This window comes from Mesocricetus auratus, unplaced genomic scaffold (assembly GCF_017639785.1).
Source record: "Mesocricetus auratus isolate SY011 unplaced genomic scaffold, BCM_Maur_2.0 Super-Scaffold_100014, whole genome shotgun sequence".
Lineage (NCBI taxonomy): Eukaryota > Metazoa > Chordata > Mammalia > Rodentia > Cricetidae > Mesocricetus > Mesocricetus auratus.
The window spans coordinates 28,358,020-28,380,740 of NW_024429197.1; the positions used below are offsets into that span (position 1 = coordinate 28,358,020).

At 38.8% G+C, this 22,721-nt stretch overlaps 1 protein-coding gene and 1 pseudogene across 10 annotated transcripts in view; one reads left to right on the forward strand and one right to left on the reverse strand.

Moving 5' to 3' along the window:
* Window positions 1–22,721, reverse strand: part of LOC101826706 (AGBL carboxypeptidase 4) — a 1,098,260-nt gene that overhangs the window by 586,657 nt on the left and 488,882 nt on the right. The gene's annotated exons all lie outside the window — the stretch shown is intronic.
* Window positions 1,417–3,555, forward strand: LOC121143994 (annotated as a pseudogene).

The following is a 22,721-nucleotide window of genomic DNA, read 5'->3' on the forward strand; positions in this document are numbered from 1 at the left end:
ATTTGGTGGGACTAGCAAGTCCAATAATCTGGTGGTTCTTCTATTCTTTGTCCTCGTTCTGTTCCTGTGGGTGGAGGAACAGACCAGGAATGTGGGGTGCTTAGCCTCCCACCTGGTCCCATGGTCCCTTTGCTGGATCTGCTGGTTTCCTGGTCTTGTTGGTGGAAGAGAAGACCTGGAATCTGGGATGGTTGGCTCCTGCTCTGATTGGAAGCTCTGTGCAGTTCCCAGGCAATCCCCAGGCACTGGAAAGCAGGCCCGGATGCAGGGCCTGTTTTACCTGGTCCTGCCAGAACAGCTGGTCCCCAGAATTCTTAATACGCTATTAGGTACTTTAGACTGACATAGTAATATGCCTAGAATAAGTACTCAAAGTCTGTAAGTCTACAAGTAAGCAATCAGCTTATGACCTCAGTAATTTTAATTTTCTTTATATCACCTCTCAAGTCATTACTCTCATTTCTATCTTCATTTAAGTTCTTACCTGATTTTGGTTAATTCTATTAACTCTTTATTTCATACTTACATAAAATCATAAATTGTTTTTTGTTTCTTAAAATTAGCATGTACAGTAGTGGGTAGTATACAAACTTTGTGCTTAATGGTCTTCCTCCTACCCCTCCTTCACCATTACTTGCCACTGCTGTTGGCCCTGATCCTCCACTACTAATAGCCTTTCTTCTACTTCCATGGCACATACCTATTGTTTTCTTCTACCTTCCTCCTTCAGAAAGAGCTGACCTGAACAAGGTGGGAGCTCTTGAACCCCAGACTGATGGCTGAGAGGCCAGCATGAGACTGATCCAGACCCTCTGAATGTGGGTGTCAGTGAGAAGGCCTAGGCAATCTATGGGGCCTTGGGTAGTAGATCAGTATTTATCCCTGGCACACAAATGGACTTTGGGTGCCCATCCCACAATGAGAGATGCTCTCTCAGCCTGGACTCTTGGAAGAGGGTCTAGACCCTGCCATGGATGAAATGACAGAATATCGACACCAACATTGAGGGCCTCACCCTCCCTGGGGAAAGGAGTAGGGATTGGGGAGGGGTGTGGGGGGTGGGAGGACATGGGAGGAGGGGAGGGAAAGGGAGAGGGACCTGGGATTGACATGTGAAGCAGCCTTGTTTCTAATTTAAATAAAAAAATTCTCTTTTTATCTGTTCATTGTCACCTTCCTAGTAAAATGACCTACTCTTACAAGTATAGAAATAAACATGTTTTTATCTGTGTGAGGCCATGTTATTTCATTTAACACAATGATTTCATTTTTTTTACCATTTTCCTTTATGGCCTAATAAAATTTCATGAATACATGTCTCACATTTTATTTCACCCATTCATCTATGGATGGATATTTAGATTGGTTCCATTCTCTAGCTATTATGTATATTGTAGAAATGAATATAGAGATTTCTCCTCAGCCACGCCGAGGCTTTTTGTGGAGTCTGTTTCGATGCCAGGACCCCCGGGGAGACGATGACGCTGGGCGCAGAAGGTGGAGAGGGCTTCGTGGTGAAGGTCCGGGGCTTGCCCTGGTCCTGCTCCGCGGATGAAGTGCAGCGGTTTTTCTCGGACTGCAAAATTCAAAATGGGGCCCAAGGTATTCGTTTCATCTACACCAGAGAAGGCAGACCGAGTGGCGAGGCTTTTGTTGAACTTGAATCAGAAGATGAAGTCAAATTGGCCTTGAAAAAAGACAGGGAAACTATGGGACACAGATATGTTTAAGTATTCAAGTCAAACAACGTTGAAATGGATTGGGTGTTGAAGCATACTGGTCCAAATAGTCCTGACACAGCCAATGATGGCTTTGTACGGCTTAGAGGACTCCCTTTTGGATGTAGCAAGGAAGAAATTGTTCAGTTTTTCTCAGGGTTGGAAATCGTGCCAAATGGGATAACATTGCCAGTGGACTTCCAGGGGAGGAGTACGGGGGAGGCCTTCGTGCAGTTTGCTTCACAGGAAATAGCTGAAAAGGCTCTAAAGAAACACAAGGAAAGAATAGGGCACAGGTATATTGAAATATTTAAGAGCAGTCGAGCTGAAGTTAGAACTCATTATGATCCACCATGAAAACTTATGGCCATGCAGCGGCCAGGTCCCTATGACAGACCTGGGGCTGGCAGAGGGTATAGCAGCATTGGCAGAGGAGCTGGTTTTGAGAGAATGAGGCGTGGTGCTTATGGTGGAGGCTATGGAGGCTATGATGATTACAATGGCTATAATGATGGCTATGGATTTGGGTCAGACAGATTTGGAAGAGACCTCAATTATTGTTTTTCAGGAATGTCTGACCACAGATACGGGGATAGTGGATCTACTTTCCAGGGTACAACAGGACACTGTGTACACATGCGGGGATTACCTTACAGAGCTACTGAGAATGACATTTATAATTTTTTTTCACCACTCAACCCTGTGAGAGTACATATTGAGATTGGACCTGATGGCAGAGTAACTGGTGAAGCAGATGTCGAGTTTGCAACCCATGAAGATGCTGTTGCAGCTATGTCAAAAGACAAAGCAAATATGCAACACAGATATGTAGAACTCTCCTTGAATTCTACAGCAGGAGCAAGCGGTGGTGCTTACGAACACAGATATGTAGAACTCTTCTTGAATTCTACAGCAAGAGCAAGCGGTGGTGCTTATGGTAGCCAAATGATGGGAGGCATGGGCTTGTCAAACCAGTCCAGTTACGGTGGTCCAGCCAGCCAGCAACTGAGTGGTGGTTATGGAGGTGGCTACAGTGGCCAGAGCAGCATGAGTGGATATGACCAAGTTTTACAGGAAAACTCCAGTGATTTTCAATCAAACATTGCATAGGTAGCCAAGGAACAGTGAACAGCAGCTACTACAATAGTGGAAGCCGTGCATCTATGGGCGTGAATGGAATGGGAGGGATGTCTAGCATGTCCAGTAAGAGTGGTGGATGGGGAATATAACGGATTTTGATTGATCACTGACTCTTGGTCATTTTTTTAAACCCTTCAGTTTAACAGTTTTTGCAATCCAGCCTTGTGATTTATGTCTACTCTCTTAAGTGAACATTGGCGTCACTCAAAGGACTAAGGTTCAATGTTGAATATAGTCACCTAGAATGATGATACAGTAACTATAACTGTTAAACAATTCCCCCAGCTTTTCTCTAGTTCCTGTAGGATGTGTGCAAGCAGTAAGCGTATTTAGGTTAAAGCAGTTGAATTATGTTAAATGTTGCTCTTAAACATACATTACATTGAACACTGTTGATGCATGTTGAAAAGACATGCTTTTTTGTAAAACTCAATAGGAGCTGCGTCTACAATTAAAAGTGAAACATATGGCATGTTCTAATTTCATTTGATAAACCTGTAAGGCACGTGAGTTTAAAGCTTTTTTTTTAAGTTGATGGAGACACAATACCATTACTTTAGGATTTTTGGTCTTGGTGTTTGTATGAAATTCTGAGGCCTTGATTTAAGTCTTTCATTGTATTGTGATTTCCTTTTAGGTGTATTGTGCTAAGTGAACCTTGTCAAATAAATCTTCCTTTTAAAAGCTAAAAAAAAAAGAAATGAATATAGATGTACAAGTATCTCTGTAATAGGACTTAGGGTGTTTAGGCACATATTAGGAATTGATATAGCTAGGTCATATATGGGTTAGATGGTATTTCTGACTTAAAGATTTTGGGAAAAAACCTCCACACTGGCTTACACAGTAGCAATACCAATTCATATTCCCATCAACATTGTTTAAGGATTCATCTTTTAAAACATCTTTTTCATCATTGTTATCTTGAAGAGAGCCATTCTGACTGGGATGAGAGGAATATAATCTAATTTTAATTTGCATTTCCCTGATGATTAAATTTTTTGGAGACTTTTAAAAATATTTATTGATCATTTGTATTTCACTTGATCTTTGTCAGAGGCTAAGAAGTTATTCTATTTCTTCTTTTGAGAACTACCTATTCAATTTATCAACCCATTGTTGGCTAGAAAAAATGTTTTTATTTTTGGATTGAACTTTTATATTAATTTATATATTATAAATATTAACCCAGTCTGACACACAGCTGAAAAAAATAACATTGTGTTCTGTTGTGTACTTCTTCACTCTGCTGACTGTTTCTTTTGAATTTCAGAAGGTTTTTTTGTCCCATGTAACTCTATTTGCCTATTATTAGGGTTATTTCTTGTGCTATTAGAGTTGACAAAATGTTCTTGATTTTGCCTATATTTCAAAGTGTTTTCTTCAAGGAAGTTCAGAGCATCAGTTATTATTATGGGTTCTTTTATACATTTTGATTAGATATTTGTTCAGGGTGAGAGATACGGATATATTTTCATTCTCTTGCATGTGGATATACTGTTTTCCTATTATCATTTGCTAAAAAGAATATTTTCTCATGTATGATTTTGACAAAAATTAAGGGGCAACACCTCAAATGTCTTTTCAGTGTTCACTAAGAAAATCATATGATTTATTTTATTCTATATCATACATATTGATTTGTGTATATTGAGCCAATCTTGAGATGAAGTCAACTTGATAGCAATGTATGATCTTTTAAGTGTGCTTCTGAACTTGACTTGCACAATTTGGTTTGAGGTGCACTCTCACCCTGAACTCTTGGGGAAGGGTCTAGGCCCTGCCCTACATGAAATGACAGACTATGGACACCCCCATGGAGGGCCTCACCCTCCCTGGGGGAATGAGGGGATAAGGGGGGGTGTTTGGGGGGAGGGCATGGGAGGAGGGGAGGGAAAGGGAGAGGGACCTGGAACTGACTTGTGAAGCAACCTTGTTTCTTATCTAAATTTAAACTGGAAAATAAAATAAAAAGAAAAAAAAAGAAAAAGAAAACAAAACAAAGCAAGAACAAAAGAAAAAATAGTTTAAAATGGTACTCTTGGATTGTGTTATAGCTCAAATTTCTGTCATGTTTGACATTTGGATTGTTCAAATCTTAGGTAAACCTAATTAAAGTTGAAAGCAGGACTGGAAAAAAAAAGGAAAAAAAACTTTTGCATCTATGTTGATAAAAAGTTGGTCTACTGACTTTGAAAAATGAGCTTAGCAGTATCACTTTCTTTTTTATTTTATGAAATAATTTGAAAAGTGGCATTATGCTGGATTTTCATTCAAAGTTTGATAGAATGAAGCACTAACCTGACCAACCCCAGGACTTTCCTAGTGGATAGACTTAATTATTGCTTCAAACTTCTTTCATTTAATAGGTCTGTTTAAGTTGTTTTTTACTTTCTTGTTCTAATTTTGATAGCTTATATGTTTATGAATTTATTAATTTCTTTTAGATTTTCCCACATTTTTGAGACATAGGTTTTCAAAAAAACTGCCTAATGACATCTAGATTCCATCTGAGTCTATTTTTAAACACCTACCTTTCAGATATAGGTTTATTAATTTTAGTATTCTCTTTCTTTCAGTTAGTTTGTCTAGGTGCTTTTCATTCTTATTTATATTTTCAAATAACCAAGTCTTTGATAGATACTATGTACCATTCTCTTTGTGGGGGCTGTCTATTTATTTATTTTTATTTTTAAAACAATCTTATTTTACATACCATTTCCAGTTCCCTCTCCATCCCATCATCCTGCTCCCCCACCTTCTTCCTACCTCACCTCCATCCACTCTTTTAATGTCCTTTTCATTATGTTTATCACTTATCTTGGTTTTGTCTTGATCTGGTTGTTCTAGATTTTTAAGGTGCATCATTCATAGTTTGTGAGTTTGTGATGGAAGTGCATACAGTTATATGCTTTCCTCTTAGACCCCATTTGGTCTGTTCCAGAGGTTCTGCTACGCTGTACTGTGTTTTTCATTTGATTCTAGAAAAATTTCAATTCTTTTCCTGATTCTTTCAATGACAATTTTTTTTACTTTAAAGTGATCTTCAGTCTCCAAATATTTGTGATGTTTCTGTTGCATATATATATATATATATATGTATGTGTGTGTATTTATATAGAGAGAGATTTATATATACTATGTTTTCTTTTAAAATTATCTTACAAAATCACTGGTTTATATGTAGGATTTCCATAAACATTTCATTTTGGTTGGTTTTCCTCCTTACACTTCCCACCCATCATCTTCCCTTTCCTCCTTTCCCTGATAAATTCTTTCACCTCCAAGAGTCCCCTTTCCATTTTGTTTCTATGATATATCTTGATGTTTATTTCTTGTATTATTCTAATGTAATCTAAAAAAACAAGACAATACTTTTGCATTTTAAGGCTTGTTTTGGGACCTAAAATATGACCAGTTTCATAGATGATTCCAGTTTTACAGAGGGCTCCTTGAGCTTATCATTTTGTTTTTAATTCTGCATTATCAGATATGAGGGTTGCTATACCAGCTTACTTAGCACTTCCATTTGTTTTGTCAGTTGATTTTCCTTCATAGACTCTCAGTTTGCATCTTTCCCAGTGATATGTGTGTGCTTCTTGGAGATAACAGTTGGGATTTGAAGCACAAGTTTTCAGCCTGTGTTTCATAATAATATTAGCTGTCCCTTCTCTCTCTATCTTGGTTATTATTCTACATTCTCACACCAAAACTATACATAGCTTTTCATTTCATCATACATCTTCATTTTATCTTTCAGAAACACAAAATAATCCTTACGGTAGAGTTTAACATCCAAAATTCTATATGGTGACAAATTGCATTTATACTCTGGCTGTGTATGATTGCTCTGAATATCTTTTCTCCTAACATTTCTATACAACAGTCAAATTTTTTCTAAAAGCACTTTATTAAAACTTAAGTTTTACTAATATGTAGTAATTGTACATCTTTTTTGTTTTGTTTTTTTGAGACAGGGTTTCTCTGTAGCTTTGGAGGCTGTCCTGAAACTCACTTTGTAGACCAGGCTGGCCTTGAACTCACAGAGATCCGCCTGCCTCTGCCTCCCGAGTGCTGGGATTAAAGGTGTGCGCCACCAACGCCCGTCTGTAATTGTACATCTTATGTACAATTATAATCCATTATAATATATCAACACATATGCATATATCACTTCTAAAATGTTCCCAAATTCTAATAATCACTTTTGCCCTGTCCATACTACCGAAAATCATGTTATCAGTATAAAATACTCGTTCATTAACACCATGTTTAAGAACTTTCATATGTTACCTCTAGGCCAATATTTTAGAATATCAGCCTCTAGTTTCCTACTAATATCATTAAGAATCAATAGAAGTAGAATTGCTAAGTAGTATGCCAATGTTTAGTTTACAAGATAATGCCAAACTACTACCATCCAAAGAATAGCAGTCAGACAACTAGCCTGCCAATGTACCACATTTTCTCTATCCACTCTTCAGTTGAAGGGCATCTATGGAGTACTATTCAGTAGAAAAAAATGGAATCTTGAAATTTGCAGGCAAATGGATGGAACTAGAAGAAACCATCCTGAGTGAGGTAACTCAGTCACAAAAAGACAAACATGGTATGCACTCGCTCATACATGGATTTTAGGCATGGATCAGGGAAGTGCCAGCCTACAATCCCACTGCCAGAGAGTCTGGGAACAGAACCTCAACCAATGGAAGCAGAAGCAGTCACCCACAGCTAAGCACTGAGCTGAACTCAAGGAACACAGTGTCAGAGAGGGACGACTGATGAGCATAGGGGTCAAGACTGGGTTGGTTTAACCCACAGAAACAGATGACCTGAACAAGGGGGAGCTCTTGAACCCCAGACTGAATCAGCATGGGACTGATTTAGATCCCCTGAATGTGGGTGTCAGTGAGGAGGCCTAGGCAATCTATGGGGCCTTGGGTAGTAGATCAGCATTTATCCCTGGCATACAAATGGGCTTTGGGTGCCCATTCCATAATGAGAGATGCTATCTCAGCCTGGACTCTTGAGGGAGGGTCTAGGCCCTGCCCTGGATGAAATGACATACTATGGATACTCCCCATGGAGGGTCTCATCCTCCCTGGAGAAAGGAGTGGAGAATGGGGGAGGAGGAATGGGGGGCTTGGCAGGAAGTTATGGGAGTAGTGGAGGGAGAGGGAGAGGGAGCTGGGATTCACATGTGAAGCAACCTTTTTTTCTAATTTAAATAAAAAAAGTCAATTCCTGTAGGAGGAGACTTAGGACTGTGCCATTAGCCATGTGGTGCACTAGAGGCGCATATGGATGTAGTAATGATAAGGCAGTGTTAACCACACCTACTTTGGGCATGACTAGAGACAGAGCAGTGAAGTACCCTGCTAGCCAGGCCCACTTTTCGGGGTGGCTAGAGGTGTGTATGGAGGTTCTTATAACCCTGTAGTAGAGCTGCAATCGCTCTCTTTTTGGCTCCCGGTTTGGTGGGGAAAGCTACTTGACTCATCTTGGTTGCCCATTTTCTCTTGTAAGTAATTTCTACAATAAACAGTTCTTATACCCTTCACAAGTGTGCCGTTTGTCATTATAGCAACATTTTGGTGTCAAATTCCTAAAAAACAAATTATTTAAAATGTGAAAAAAAAGAAACCTAGTCTGAAAGAGAACAGTGAACTCATGTTTTTCTTCTCCACAGGTTTTCTCATATATACTTTTCTTTTGATGCTAATGATCACCCCAATAGGAATGTCCTCCAGCACCAACCACAGCCTTGGAGGTTTCAGAGAAGGACTATTATCTTCATTGGCAGGAGTCATGTTATATTGGCCTTCTGTTCATTCAATTAGATTGTGCTTTTAATATGGCTGTCCATCTAGTTTTTGTATCATAGGACTGACCCATCACTCAAGAAATATGCAACAACTTGTTGCCCTCATACTTATAATAGTTTACCTCTGAAGCCTATGAAATAACAGGCTACAGAAAGGGCCACCATGAAGTATTGCATGCCACTGACCTCATTCTACAGAATGTGAAGGTGACAGCCTGGTCTACATAGTGAGTTCCTTGACAGCCAGGACTTCACAGAGAAACCATGTTTCAAAATAAATAAATAAATAAATAACAAAAATGAATAGACTGAGCAAGTTGTATTTGTATTTATACATACAGATGTACCAATAACAAAGAAAAAGAAGCCATTGTTTTGAGAGGGAGCAGAAGGAGAGATGGGAGTGGCAAGAGGGAAAAAAAGCAAGATGGGCAATAATATAGTTATATTTTAATTAAAAATAAAAATTAGGAATAAAAAGATTATTTTTCAATGTCCATGAATATACATATATACTGTACTTCCTTTTGCTAATTTTGGCCTGTTATGATTTAATGATTAATAAAAAAAAGTTTCATTTAAAATATTTGATGAAATTTACTTTATAGCCTACAGTAGAATCCATGGGTTGCAGAAAATAATCTATATTTTTCAGCCACTGAGTAAACTATTCTGTGGCTGTCTTAAGTTTCTTTGATCTATAGTATAGATTATCTCTGATGATTTGTTATTGAATTTGTGCTTTGAAGATGCATTTGTGAGAGTGCAGTTCTGCAGTTACCCATTAATACGGTACTAGAGTCAAATAACTGGGTATGTCCAGTGGCTTTTGTTTAATGAAATTAGATATGCTGCAATTGGAATAGACTTCTATTAATATTTCACTTTATCAATGGGGAGTGTGGTGGCTAGTTCTGTTACACTAGCTGTAATCATTGGTAAAGAGGGAACCTAAATCGAGAAAATGCTCCCACCAGATTGACCTGTGGAAAGCCTCTGTGTTGGGGCCCAAATATAATATTTCAGGAATAGACCCCAGTTCAATTCCAGGAGCTCGAATCTCCTATTGTCTTTTAGAAGTTGGCTGGTTACCTCCGGATGGCCTGGCCACAGTAGAGAATGGCTCCTAGTTTATGTAACAAAAGACCTAGGTCCTGGGTGAACCCACACCTATTCTGAGGGCTAGTGGGACTAGTGGGACATGCTGGAAGACTGGTGAGATGTAACCTTATGGGATGTCTGAGGGCTTGAGTATGTGTGTTCTAGGACTATCTCTAAGATTAAAGGAAGCATTTCCTAGTCAGCCCTTTATACATGATATCATTATACATGATAATAGATTCTTCTGCTGTTACCCCCACTCCTGGAAAGCTATTTAAGATGATGCTGGAATAAATTGTGGTCTCCAGTATTGACTGAGAGCTCTTCTGAGATGACAAGATGTCTCTGTCTAGTCCTTAACACTGCTGGGTAGCTAGGACTTCCCTGATCCACACTCCTACACTCAGGGTCAGATCCGGGGCTGTTAGGCTGGTTCTGAACACAGCCCCAAAGACATCAGTCCAGAATAGATGGCCCCTGCATCATAGGACTGATACACATCGGACCTCTGCACCTATGGTGTATTTTCTTGATTGATGACTGATGTGAGAAGGCCTAACTCACTATCAGTAGGGTCACCCCTTGGCTGGTGCTCCTGAGTGTTATAAAACGTCAAGCAGAGCAAGTCATAAGAGCTATGTTTACTGATTGGATTATTTGTTCTTTTGTTACTTAATTTATTGAGTTCTTTATATATTTTGGATGTTAACTTCCTATCAGATATATAGTTGAAAAATATTTTCTCCATTCTGTATGCTGTTTCATCATTGTGTTGTTTTGAAATTTTTATTTTATCCTGTTTGCCAATTATGATTATTTTTGATGAATTGGAATCCTATTTGGGAAGTACTTGTCTCTGTCTAGATCGTCAATCTATAAAAAGCAAGTAATATAATAAGACAGAAATTTTAAATTCTTAAAGGCCTTTATCTTTGTGAAGATTGATAATGATGTAAATAGAAGAATTTTAATTTCAAGTCTTAGTAATTTAGCTTTGAATTTTCTACATCATATTGTAATTTATTGTAACTGTAAGTGTCCACTTCTTTGTGAGCTTCTCAAACTTACCATATATGGACACATATCTTATTCAATTTTAAGTCCCCAGAGCATAGTGCTGACAAAGTAATAATGTGACTATTTGCCTGTGTATCACAAATATTTTGGATTTTTATCTATACATAATATGATCTTAGGTTATATGATATGAAATTATGATAAATAATGGATAATGATATATTATATTGAAGCATTTTTCTGAGAATATAGACAGTAATGTATGATCCAGCACAGAGCCTGAGAAAATGCATAAAGGGAATAAATTTGTGAGATGAGGAAATGGCTACAGGAAGGGACATCAGTGAATTACTCTACTAAAGTAAGAGATGATGCCACTAGGATGAGGGCAGCTGGGGTGAAGAGAAGAGAAGAGAACAGAGAAAGTAAACATGGGGGGAAGGGGAATTATTTCTGAGGACCATGCTGAAAATGGCTGGGGCATCTTTCTCCTGACTTCTGCAGAAGAGCACATTGAGTCTGGAGCTGGACAGAGAAGGTGAGTGCCACCCAGGATCTCTAGGAAGGAGGATTAGTCAAGGGCAAAGCAGCTAAAGAAGAGTATAGAGACTTCACAGCAGGCAGAGGTGGAAGCATCAAAACTCTTGGGAACAAAGAGAGTAAGTTTTGGAACCATCTAGGCTTTCAACAGTTTATATGCCATGCAATGTGTTTCTATATAGGAGTTAATACTTTACATGTCATGCAGTGTGGTTATACACAGGAGAACTTCCATTCAGCAAGAAAATAATGCTCCACTATGCAATAATGGTAACAAAGCCCCCACGGGTTCTGCCTCAAAGTTCTTCTTTGGAAGTTTCCCTCACGTGATCTCACACTGCTGAGAGAGGCCATGGGCCACACACAGGAACACCACAGACTATGAGAGAACTTAATCTGGATCCACTGATCTTTCATACAGCCCAGCCCTAGGTAGACTTCCTCCTATGTTACAGTCTTTTACTTCATTTTTAAAAACTGAATCTGAATAGTAGTATGTGAACTGATCAATTAGGGAAATATGTGAAAGTTTCCATGAAGTACATGAGAAATAGAGCAAGACTGGATTTGTCTGTCTAGTTAGGATTTGCAAATGCTAGAATATTACTGAGAGATACCTTGTGACTCTCCTGAGACAAAAAGCTAATTATGAATCTACATGCAAGTAGATGAGAGAAGTTTGGTATAGAAAAATGAAGTCCTTTTCTTTCGGTTTCTATGACAATAGCTATACATGCTAATATAGCAGCTATACATGCTAATAATACATCAAATGGCAGTGAGTGCTTGTATTTCTTTCTGATAATTTCAGGAAAACAAGGACAAATAATTCCTTTCTTCTCGAGTAGGAAAAGGCTGAAAATTGCTTTGAAAACATTTCAAAAATCAATATGTGATACTATCTTTATCCCTTACTCCTCACTCATCAGGCTTTCAGGTAAAGATTTCACTTTAATCTTTGTATAAATAAGATTCTTATTTCTAGCCACAGAATACCATCAAATGATACTTAAAATTAGTCTTCTGCTACAGACATATTCCCTAATGTGTCTGAGTGTGAGAACAGGTGTGGAATTGAACAATTTGTCTTCTGGAACCACAAGCCACTGTATTTCCTTCTCATTTTCATTCTCACAGTCTAATTTACTATTAAGACTAGAGCTCAAGTCCAAATCTTGATTTGCTTGGCAACAGTTCTGACACCTGCTTTAACTCAGTCCTATCCTTAAGAGAGGCAAAACTACTTTCCATGGATTGCCTTTAATAAGCTGATCTCCCAGAATATTTTTCACATGCTTGGTTTATGCTTACCTGCTTCTTGCTAATTTCATAACAATTGTATTTACCATATTAGTTATCTGTGACAAATTTTTACCTCATTTAACCTGTTACCTTTAAGGATTGTTCATTCAGTGGTAAATAGGTAACTGGGTCATTCCTCAACCTTTTTATGCTGATCCTGGCATATTGCCAGTCTTTACTGGCCAACACAACTAAACAGCTTTCCCAAATAGTTACAAAAATCACATTTTATTTATTATTTATTTGCATATTTATATTTTGTGTTCATGTGTATGTTTGTCAGTGACCATGTATGCCATCTTGTAAATGTGGATGTCAGAGGACAACTTGTGTACATGACTTTTCTCCTTCTATGGTATGAGTCCCAGGTATCAACCTCAAGTTATCAACACTGTCATAAGGCACCTTTACCAAATGAGCTGCTTTTCTGACACTTACCCATGTAAAATTGAGTCTCACCTTGGGTCACATATATTAGAAAACCCCCTTCACTGGAAATTCATACACTGTACTAAGTCTGTGTGCATGTCTGTTTCATTCTTACGGTCACAGAAAAAAACTAAGTAATTGTTGAATTGAGTTAAATTTATAAGTTGGAAGTTTCTGGCAAATGCAGTAAATGTATCTCAAGATGTTGGTTGCTTGTACCCATCTTGGGAAAACACAGGTTCTGTTTGCTTGCCATGGTTGGCTGCATCAAATGACCAGAGAGGAGGGATAATACAGGAAGAAGAACCTGGAGATCTCTGAGAATTACAGATATTCTGACCTAATACCTCTTAGTTTACACAAAGTACCAACATACCTGATTTTTTTGTGTAATGTGTCAGAAGGTCTCATTAAGTAGCTTGTCACCATCTTTATGCCCATCAAGAAAGCAAGTATAGGCCTGCCAGTGCCTGGGGACAACTGATATGCCTTCACTCCCAGCGGGAGCCTATGAACCCCAGAATCCTGGTCTTCTTCTCCACCAAGGAGACCAGGTAAACCAGGGCCTGCACCTGGGCGGGCCTGCCAGTGCCTGGAGACTGCCTGGGGAACACCATTGAGCTTCCCCTCCTGGAAAGCCTACACACCCCAGATTCCTGGTTTTCTTCACCCAGGGGACCAGATCAGGCAATTCGGGGCTTGTTTCTGGGCCCCTTTCCAGTGCCTGGAGACTGCCCTGAGCCTCCCCTCCAGGCAGGAGCCTACACACCCCAGATTCCAGGTCTTCTCCACCCACAGGACCAGGATCAGGACTAGGACCAACGAGGAAGAGGAGAACTAACAGAGTATTGGACTTGATTGCACCCACCTAATGGGAACTCTAGATCTTTCTGCACCAGCTAGAAGAAGGGATGGAAAGGAGACAATACAAAAACACACTCAGCAACAGAAAAACAAATATGATGCCACCAGATTCTAGAGACTCTACAACAGCAAGACTCGAACATCTCAACGCAAATGAAGCAGAAGAGAATGACCTTAAAAACAACTTCATGAAAATGAGAGTCCCTCAAAGAGGATATGGGAAAATACCTTAAAGAAATGGAAGAAAAAAACAAACAAAAAATACAAGAAATGGAAGAAAAAACAAACCAAAAAATGCAACAAATGGAGGAAAATACAAAGCAAAAATTGCAAGAAACAATTCGAGCAGTGCAAGGGTTGAAAACTGGAATAGAGACAAAACACACACACACACACACACACACAGTCTGAAGGAAGGCTGGAAATCAAAAAGCTGGGCAAACGGTCAGGTACTACAGTTGTAAGCATAACCCACAGAATATAAGAGATGGAAGAGAGAATCTCAGGTGTTGAAGATACACTAGGAGAAATAGATTCATCGACCAAAGAAAATATTAAGTCCATATAAACAAGCTGAAAAACAAAAAACAAATGATCATCTCATTAGACACAGAAAAAGCCTTTGACAAAATCCAACACCCCTTCATGATAAAGGTCTTGGAGAGATCTGGGATAACATGAACATACCAAAACATAATGAAAGCAATATACATCAAACCAAAAGCCAACATCAAACTAAATGGACAGAAAGTCAACGTGATTCCTTTAAAATCAGGAACAAACACTGTCTTGTTTGTCCACTGTCTCCATACCTTTTCAATATTATACTTGAAGTTCTAGCTAGAGCAATACGACAACAAAAGGAGATCAAGGGAATACAAACTGGAAAGGAAGAGGTCAAACTTTCACTATTTGCAGATGATATGATAGTTTACATAAGTGATCCAAAAAACTCTACCAGGGAACTCATACAGCTGATAAATACTTTCAACAAAGAGGTAGGATACAAGATCAACTCAAGAAAATCAGTAGCCCTACTATATATAGACGATAAAAGGGCTGAGAAAGAAATCAGAGAAACATCACCCTTTACAATTGTCACAATCAACATAAAATACCTTGGGGTAATGATAACCACAAAAGTGAAAGAGCTGTATAACAAGAACTTTGAGTCAATAAAGAAATTTAAGAAGCCCTCAGAAAATGGAAAGATCTCCCATGCGCTTGGATAGGTAGGATTAATGTAGTAAAAATGGAAATCTTGCCATAAGCAATCTACAGATTCAATGCAATCCCCATTAAAATAACAGCACAATTCTTCAAAGACCTTGAAAGAACACTTCTTAACTTTATAAGGAAAAACAAAAGACCCAGGAAAGCCAAAACAACATTATTCAACAAAGCAATGTCCAGAGGAATCCCCATCCCTGACTTCAAGCTCTATTATAGAGCTATAGTCCTGAAAACAGCTTGGTATTGGCACAAAAATAGACAGGTAGACGAATGAAATCGAATTGAACACCCTGATATTAACCCATACACGTATCAACATCTGATCTCCAACAAAGAAGCTAAAAATATACAATGGAAAAAAGAAGGCATGTTAAACAAATGGTGCTGGCATAACTAGATACTGGCATGTAGAAGAATGTGGATAGATCCATGTCTATCACCATGCAGAAAAATTAAGTCCAAATGGATAAAAGACCTCAACATAAATCCAGCCACACTGAAACTCTTAGAAGAGAAAGTGGAAGGTTCTCTTGAATGGATTGGTACAGGAGACCGCTTCCTGAACATAACGCCAATAGCACAGATACTGAGGTCAACAATTAATACATGGGACCTCCTGAAACTGAGAAGCTTCTGTAAGGCAAAGGACACAGTCAGCAAGACAAAAAGGCAGCCCACAGAATGGGAAAAGATATTCACTAACCCCACATCTGACAGAGGGCTGATCTCCAAATTTACAAAGGACTCAAGAAGCAAGTCTCCAAAACACCAAAGGATCCCATTAAAAAGTGGGTTACAGAACTACATAGATAATTCTCAATAAAGGAGCCTAAAATGGCTGAGAGACCCTTGAGAAAGTGCTCAAGATCCCTAGCCATCAGGGAAATGCAAATGAAAACAACTCTGAGATACCATATCTTCCTTCTGTCTGAATGGCTTACACCAAAAACACCAATAACACTTTATGCTGGAGGGGATGTGGAGAAAGCAGCCTACTCATACAGCCACTTTGGAAATCACTATGGAGATTCCTCAGGAAAATGGGAATCAGCCTACCACACAACCCAGCAATTCCACTCTTAGGCATATATCCAAAAGATGCAAATTCATACAACAAGGATATCTGTTCCACTATGTTCATAGCAGCATTATCTGTAATAGCCAGAACCTGGAAGCAACCCAGATGCCCCTCAACTGAAGAATGGATAGAGAAAATGTGGTACATTTATACAATGGAGTACTATTCAGCAGAAAAAAACAATGGAATCTTGAAATTTGCATGCAAATGGATGGCACTAGAAGAAACAGACTGACTGAGGTAACCCAGTCACAAAAAGACAAACATGGTATGTACTCACTCATATATGGATTTTAGACATGGATCAGGGGAGTGCCAGCCTACAATCCCACTGCCAGAGAGTCTGGGAAACAGAACCTTCAACCCATGACTGACAGAAGCAGAAGTAGACACCCACAGCTAAACACTGAGCTGAACTCAAGGAACCCAGTGTCAGAGAGGGAGGATTGATGAGCATAGGGGTCAAGACTGTGTTGGTTTAACCCACAGAAACAGTTGACCTGAACAAGGGGTTGCTCTTGAACCCCAGACTTATGGCTGGGAGTCAGCATGGGACTGATCCAGACCCTCTTAATGTGGGTGTCAGGGAGGAGGCCTAGGTAATCTATGGTGGTGCCTTGGGTAGCAGATCAGTATTTATCCCTGGCATACAAACGGACTTTGGGTGCCCATCCCACAATGGGAGATGCTATATCATCCTGGACTCTTGGGGGAGGGCCTAGGCCCTGCCCAGGATAAAATGACAGACTATGGACACCACCCAAGGAGGGTCTCACCCTTCTTGGGGAAAGGATTGGGGTTGGGGGAGGGAGGATGGGAGTTTGGTGGGAGAGGTGTGGGAGGTGGGAGGGAGAGGGAAATGGAGCTGGGATTGACATGTGAAGCAACCTTGTTTCTAATTTATATTTAAAAATAAAAAAAGACTTAAAAAAGAAGAAAGCAAGCCTAATACAAACATGGGTATTATGGAATCTGTTTCACATCCATCCAATAGAGCTTTCAAATAATTGTAGTAATCACCACAGTATATGTCTAGTAGGATCACTACACTTTATTTTATCTGTTTATACTCCTTTACTCCCAGAAATCAGGAACCATTTTCAGCAAGATGAAACACAGTACATAAGTTTATAATAAATTTTACTTAAAATAATTATTTTAATCACTGATAATAGTTTATGTCTAAATAAGTGAAACTATATCCTTGAATTTATACATTGATAGATGAATAATTAAAATACTTTTTCTTTGCTTTAAAAAAGGAACCTTAAGGTTCAAGCACTTTCCAGGCCAGAATAGCACAGGACACGGATAGCTCCCTCACACATCTCTTGGTCTGGGGGATTGGTGGTGGTGGTAGGCACAACTATCCAGTACCTGCTTGGCACTGAAGGCATTGTGTGGTCATTCACCATCATACCAAGCCTGGTTTCTCAGCCTGGGCATACAAAACATGAAAAGCAACATCTCTGAGCTATGCCTTGCAACTGGGGTAGGTATGGCTCGAGCAAATGCCACCTGCTAGCCAACCAGGAGCCTGTTAGGCATCAGAGAGCCATTACTGTGAGCAGGATGGGGAAATGGAAGAGAGAGAGGCAGAACTGTTCATGGACTGAGGAGAGAGGTATTTCTGGCAAGCTGAGGGTGTCGAAGAACAGGATGACATGAATGGCCTGCTTGCCCCCTGAAACCATGATGATGCCTAAGCTTTGGCTATTGCCAATGGCCAAGTCTTGGTTTGAATCTCTGACACAGTCCATGGTCCTGTGTTGGTTGATGACTACAGCTCCTGTAGCTATTGAGGGCCATGCAGAGGCCAGTAATCTGGGCTGCCACCTGGGATCATGCTGCTGCAGGGGCTACACTTATTTGGGTGGCCTGCACTGCCAGTGGGGCCATGATAACATCTGGGCCCTGGCTGCTGCTGGATCATGTCTGGGTCTATGGTCCTGACCTGACACAGCCAGGGTCTGTGTTGTCCAGAGGATCATGTTGCTACCAAAGGCTACATGATGTGTGGGGTCTCAGCCACAGCCTGAAACCATGATGGTGTTTGGTGGCTGAGTCTCCACCAGGGCCATACTGATTTGGGTGGTCTGTGCTTCCACTGGAGTCATAGTGATATCTAGGTCTGAGCTGCTGTCAAGGCCTATGTCTGGATCCATTATCTTGCAGTAGCTGAGGTCTTTGATGATGTCCATGGCTAGGGCTAGGCTGGGGGAAGCATAGGAACCACATGTGTGAATATCCTAGAGCTCTGTTGATCCTTTTCAAACATCAAGAGACTCAATTTCCTTCTTATCCCTGCCTCCTTTAAAGCCTCCTATCAAACGCTTTTTTATTGTTTTTTACATTATTAAATTGTTAATTATCTGTGGATGGATGAAAATACTTATGCCAACCCAACTGCATGCTTCTATAACTGAAATATTTTTGCAACATCAAATGGAAAATAAGAGAAACATTTCAAGGAGAGTATGTCCAGCCCATGACAGCAATGGAAAAACTACTAATAAAAGCACTAGGCATTTTAAAAGCAATTACATGGATTTGATGGAATGTTGTTGTTTTTGTTCCTGAGAGATGTCTTGCCTGCATGTTAGGGATGCACTTGAGCCACAAGCAGGGCAACCATTTGGCAGAGTACATTGAAATTATGGGTGGAAAATTCATTTTCTAAAGAGGAAAGGGCAACACCTAAAAGGAAAAGATATTATGTTACTACTTCCAGGGTCCTATTAAAAACAAAGACCTGTAAAATAGCATTTTCAGGGTAGAAAAGCAATACACTTTCAATAGCTTCAGCAAGAGGAAACTGAGACAAAGTCAAGAGTAGAATTATAACCATATAAGGTTTGCAACAGAGCCAGGTAGAGTTTGCTATTTTTCTAGAGGATATTGATGGCACACTATACCTTGTTCTCAGTATTTATGAAAATTTAATAAAAAATATTTAATGATGGAAGGGGATAACATTTATATCTATTGTATCAAAATCAACAACAGAATTTGTCCACAAAAGAGGTTCAAGTAGTTAGGAGTCCAGTATTTCTAAATCATCCTCATCAGGTAAAGATTCCTGAGCATATAGAAGCACATTAAGACACAGACCAAATTTTCAAGCAGTTTGTTAATACACAGTTACACAAATGTTTCCATGTCAACTAGTGTGTTTGTATTGTTTGTGAAGGTTGTGAGACAGAAGTCTCTTTAAATATGTATGGAATCCAGTTCACAAAATCTCATTTAATAAGTGAAGTGGCATATGCTCCTATACTATACTGGAGCAATCATGGACTTTAGAGGCACCCTTGTGAATCAAATCCTGCTACAACCTAGTTATTTCATGACCCAAAAAGATAGTTTACCCTGTTCACATATGAACCAGGGAAGAATATCATCTAATTGCTAAGTTCTCTTTTTATAAGTTTAAATGAAATCATATATGTGTGATTTTTGCCACACAAGAAACATGGGCATGATGAATGATTTGTGAACCAGCTCAATGTGAGCATTTAGGCAGCACTGTCTAGTGGTGTCTGGGGGAAGAGGATTCCTGGAAGCCCATAGATCTAACATAGATCTGAGTCTAACAAATCTCTTTCTATTGTGTTTCTATACTGGACATAACTGGAAGTCACTGCTTGTTTACAAATATTTATTGATTATATACTATAATTTAGGTCCTAAAGATACACTTAGAATGTTACAAACTCATATGAAGGTTTTTCTTCTAGAGTTTTTGTACTTGCCTTTGGGTTTCCCCACTTTCAACCTTTCCTTTTCACATGTGTATTTTGCTGCTAGTGTAAGCTATCCAAAACATATTTAAAAATCATGCTGATCTCTTTTGAAAAACTCAAGATCTTTCCTCACCCTTAGGATTGAATTTCCTATTTTCAGACAAAATAGTTGTTTATAAATGTTTCCTAATCAACCACTTTTGCTTTATCACTGTTTTCTACCCTGTATCTCTTACTGGTCTACCTGCTCTTCTCCAACCATGCTTGAAACAACGGGAAGTTTTATTCCTTTTAATTTCTTACCACCAGACTGAGTAGTTCATTTCTCTTCCCTTGAAACACATCTCCTACCAATATTTCCATTGTTAAATATCTGCAAATAGTTTTTGATGAAATATATCAAAATGAAGGGAGAACCTTCTACACTCTGCCCACTGGACTGTGAGTACACCGTATAACTGTTACCATAAACCTGCTGCTGACAGGTCCAACAGAGAGAGATGACAACAATGGCAGAAATTATTTCCTCTAACAAAAACACAGTCCAAGAAGAAAACATATGTAGCATAAACAGAAGGTTAGTACTTAATTTATATAGTTCTTTTTCTCCTCGACTTTAACCATACACAAGTCTTCTTTTAAACTCATAACAATTAAATTTGAGATGATTCCATTTCATTTATTTTCCCTCAATTTCACTTTTAAGAAAATCAGCATTATTCTATATATTTGAGGTATATTTCATGATATTATTGGATATATGCTAATAGTAAAAATGGTTATTGGAGTGAGAGAAATAATATTTCCTAACCAGATCAGAAATAATTATTTGTGTTATTAAAAATATTAAACCAATGAGACTTTTCACATTACTGTAATATGTATACTAGTTAGCACTAGACTGAATGGTTTCTAGGGTCCAGGATAATTGGTTAAGAACCAATTGCTGAACTCACTGTTTTTCTTTTACAAATGCCCTGGCTTCCCTCCTACTGGAGCTGCCGCTTAGTTGTTGCTATCCAAAACTGACTCACTCTTTGATAATGAAGAAAATGTTCATCTGGCTTTCTTGGAAAATAGCTTCAGGATTGGGAGGGGTATGTGAGTCTTGAGAGTGTGTGCTGCCTGCATATGTGGATTCAACAAGAGCTATGTTCTGACATTTCACGAATAAGAGTTCCTTTCCTCGCAAGCCAAATTAGGCATGTCCTGGTTCTAGGTTTCTTTGGAACAATGATTTGAATTAATTTTGTTTTTATAGCTTAAAGTGAATCTCTGTGTTACTCATAAAACCAGCAGCCTGTGGACCAAACGAGAAAAGGAAGATCTCTTATGGTGATGCCAAATTTTCCCCACTTCCTATCCTCCAATATTAGGAAAGAACAAAGAATGCATTTTCTGTGGAACAGCAACATGTATCCACAACAGGGTTATCTATGCTTATGTGCCTTACCCCACAAAACATATTTTAAATCACTGTAATTTCTAGCTATATAGTTGCAAGTATATAAAATAGTCTGCAATGCTGGAGAAGCCAAACTGATAATAGGCAGAAATAAGAGAGTATTGCTCAAAGAGAAGGTCATGCTGACTAAAGAGGAAACACCACCTACAAAGAAAATAAAAACCATTAGAATGATTAATTGGGAGAAAAAGACTATCATTAAAAGCATGGACTTTCATGTCATAGAAACATTTTTGCAACAGGGCTCTGAGACTCTCTTGTGGCTATGTATAAAGCAAGGGAAGAGTTCTGTGTTTGGGATAGGTCAAGCCTAGTGTTCTTCAACTACCCTAAATTAAAGACCTGGAAATAATAAATTACCAAGAAAAGCAGTCAAAGGGGGAGGAAATAAAAAGTTGTCGCTATAGAAGAGGGCTCTTCTTCCCTAGGCTCTGCCCTTCACAAGACCATTCTAGTGGTCAGGGGGTTTGTTACTTGGTCAGTTGTTGATTTGCACCTTTGTTTTGTTTCAAATGTCAGAACTAGTCACTGGAATTCAGTACATTGATTCTGGTCACCCTAACCGGAGGGAGGCCTAAGATGAAGTCACAGAAATACTAATTACTTCCTCTTATATTCTTGCATGTGTTCTTTTTACTAAGTTTCTTGAACCCTTTTTTGCCTACTTTTTTTTTCAATTCAGACCATGACACATGTAAACTTTTTTAGATACAGCCTACTTGCTTGCCCAAAGTTGCATCCTAATTCTCCCTTTCCACTCCTCTTATCCAATACTCAAATGATCTCGTCTTCCTACAAATAACCTTTCTTTTCTGAGAAGATTCCCAGCATCTAAGTAACAGCATGAGAGAAATCATTGAAAAACTGGATACTTTCCTAATGTGGAATAAAACAAAGTCCCTAGAGGTTTGTGTAATCCAGAAATGCAGTCATAACCACATCAGAACAATGATTGTGTCTGCTATGTGATACTTTATTTATAAAATATTTTCCCCAAATAAATTTTATAAGTGTATTTACCATTTTATAATTGAGTAATATTTTATAGCAGTTATGTAAGCAACATGAACTAAAATGTCTGAGAATAGACACAAAATGGTCTTTGGAGACAAATAATACAGTTTTGGAGATAAGATGGAACTGCAGCAGATCTAAGATGCCACTATGAAGACACCCTCTCATTGGGGATCACTCTAGGATCTTTTGAAAACTAGTACACTATATATTTAAATAGGAACTCAAATCTCTATTTTCACTCCAAAGCCAC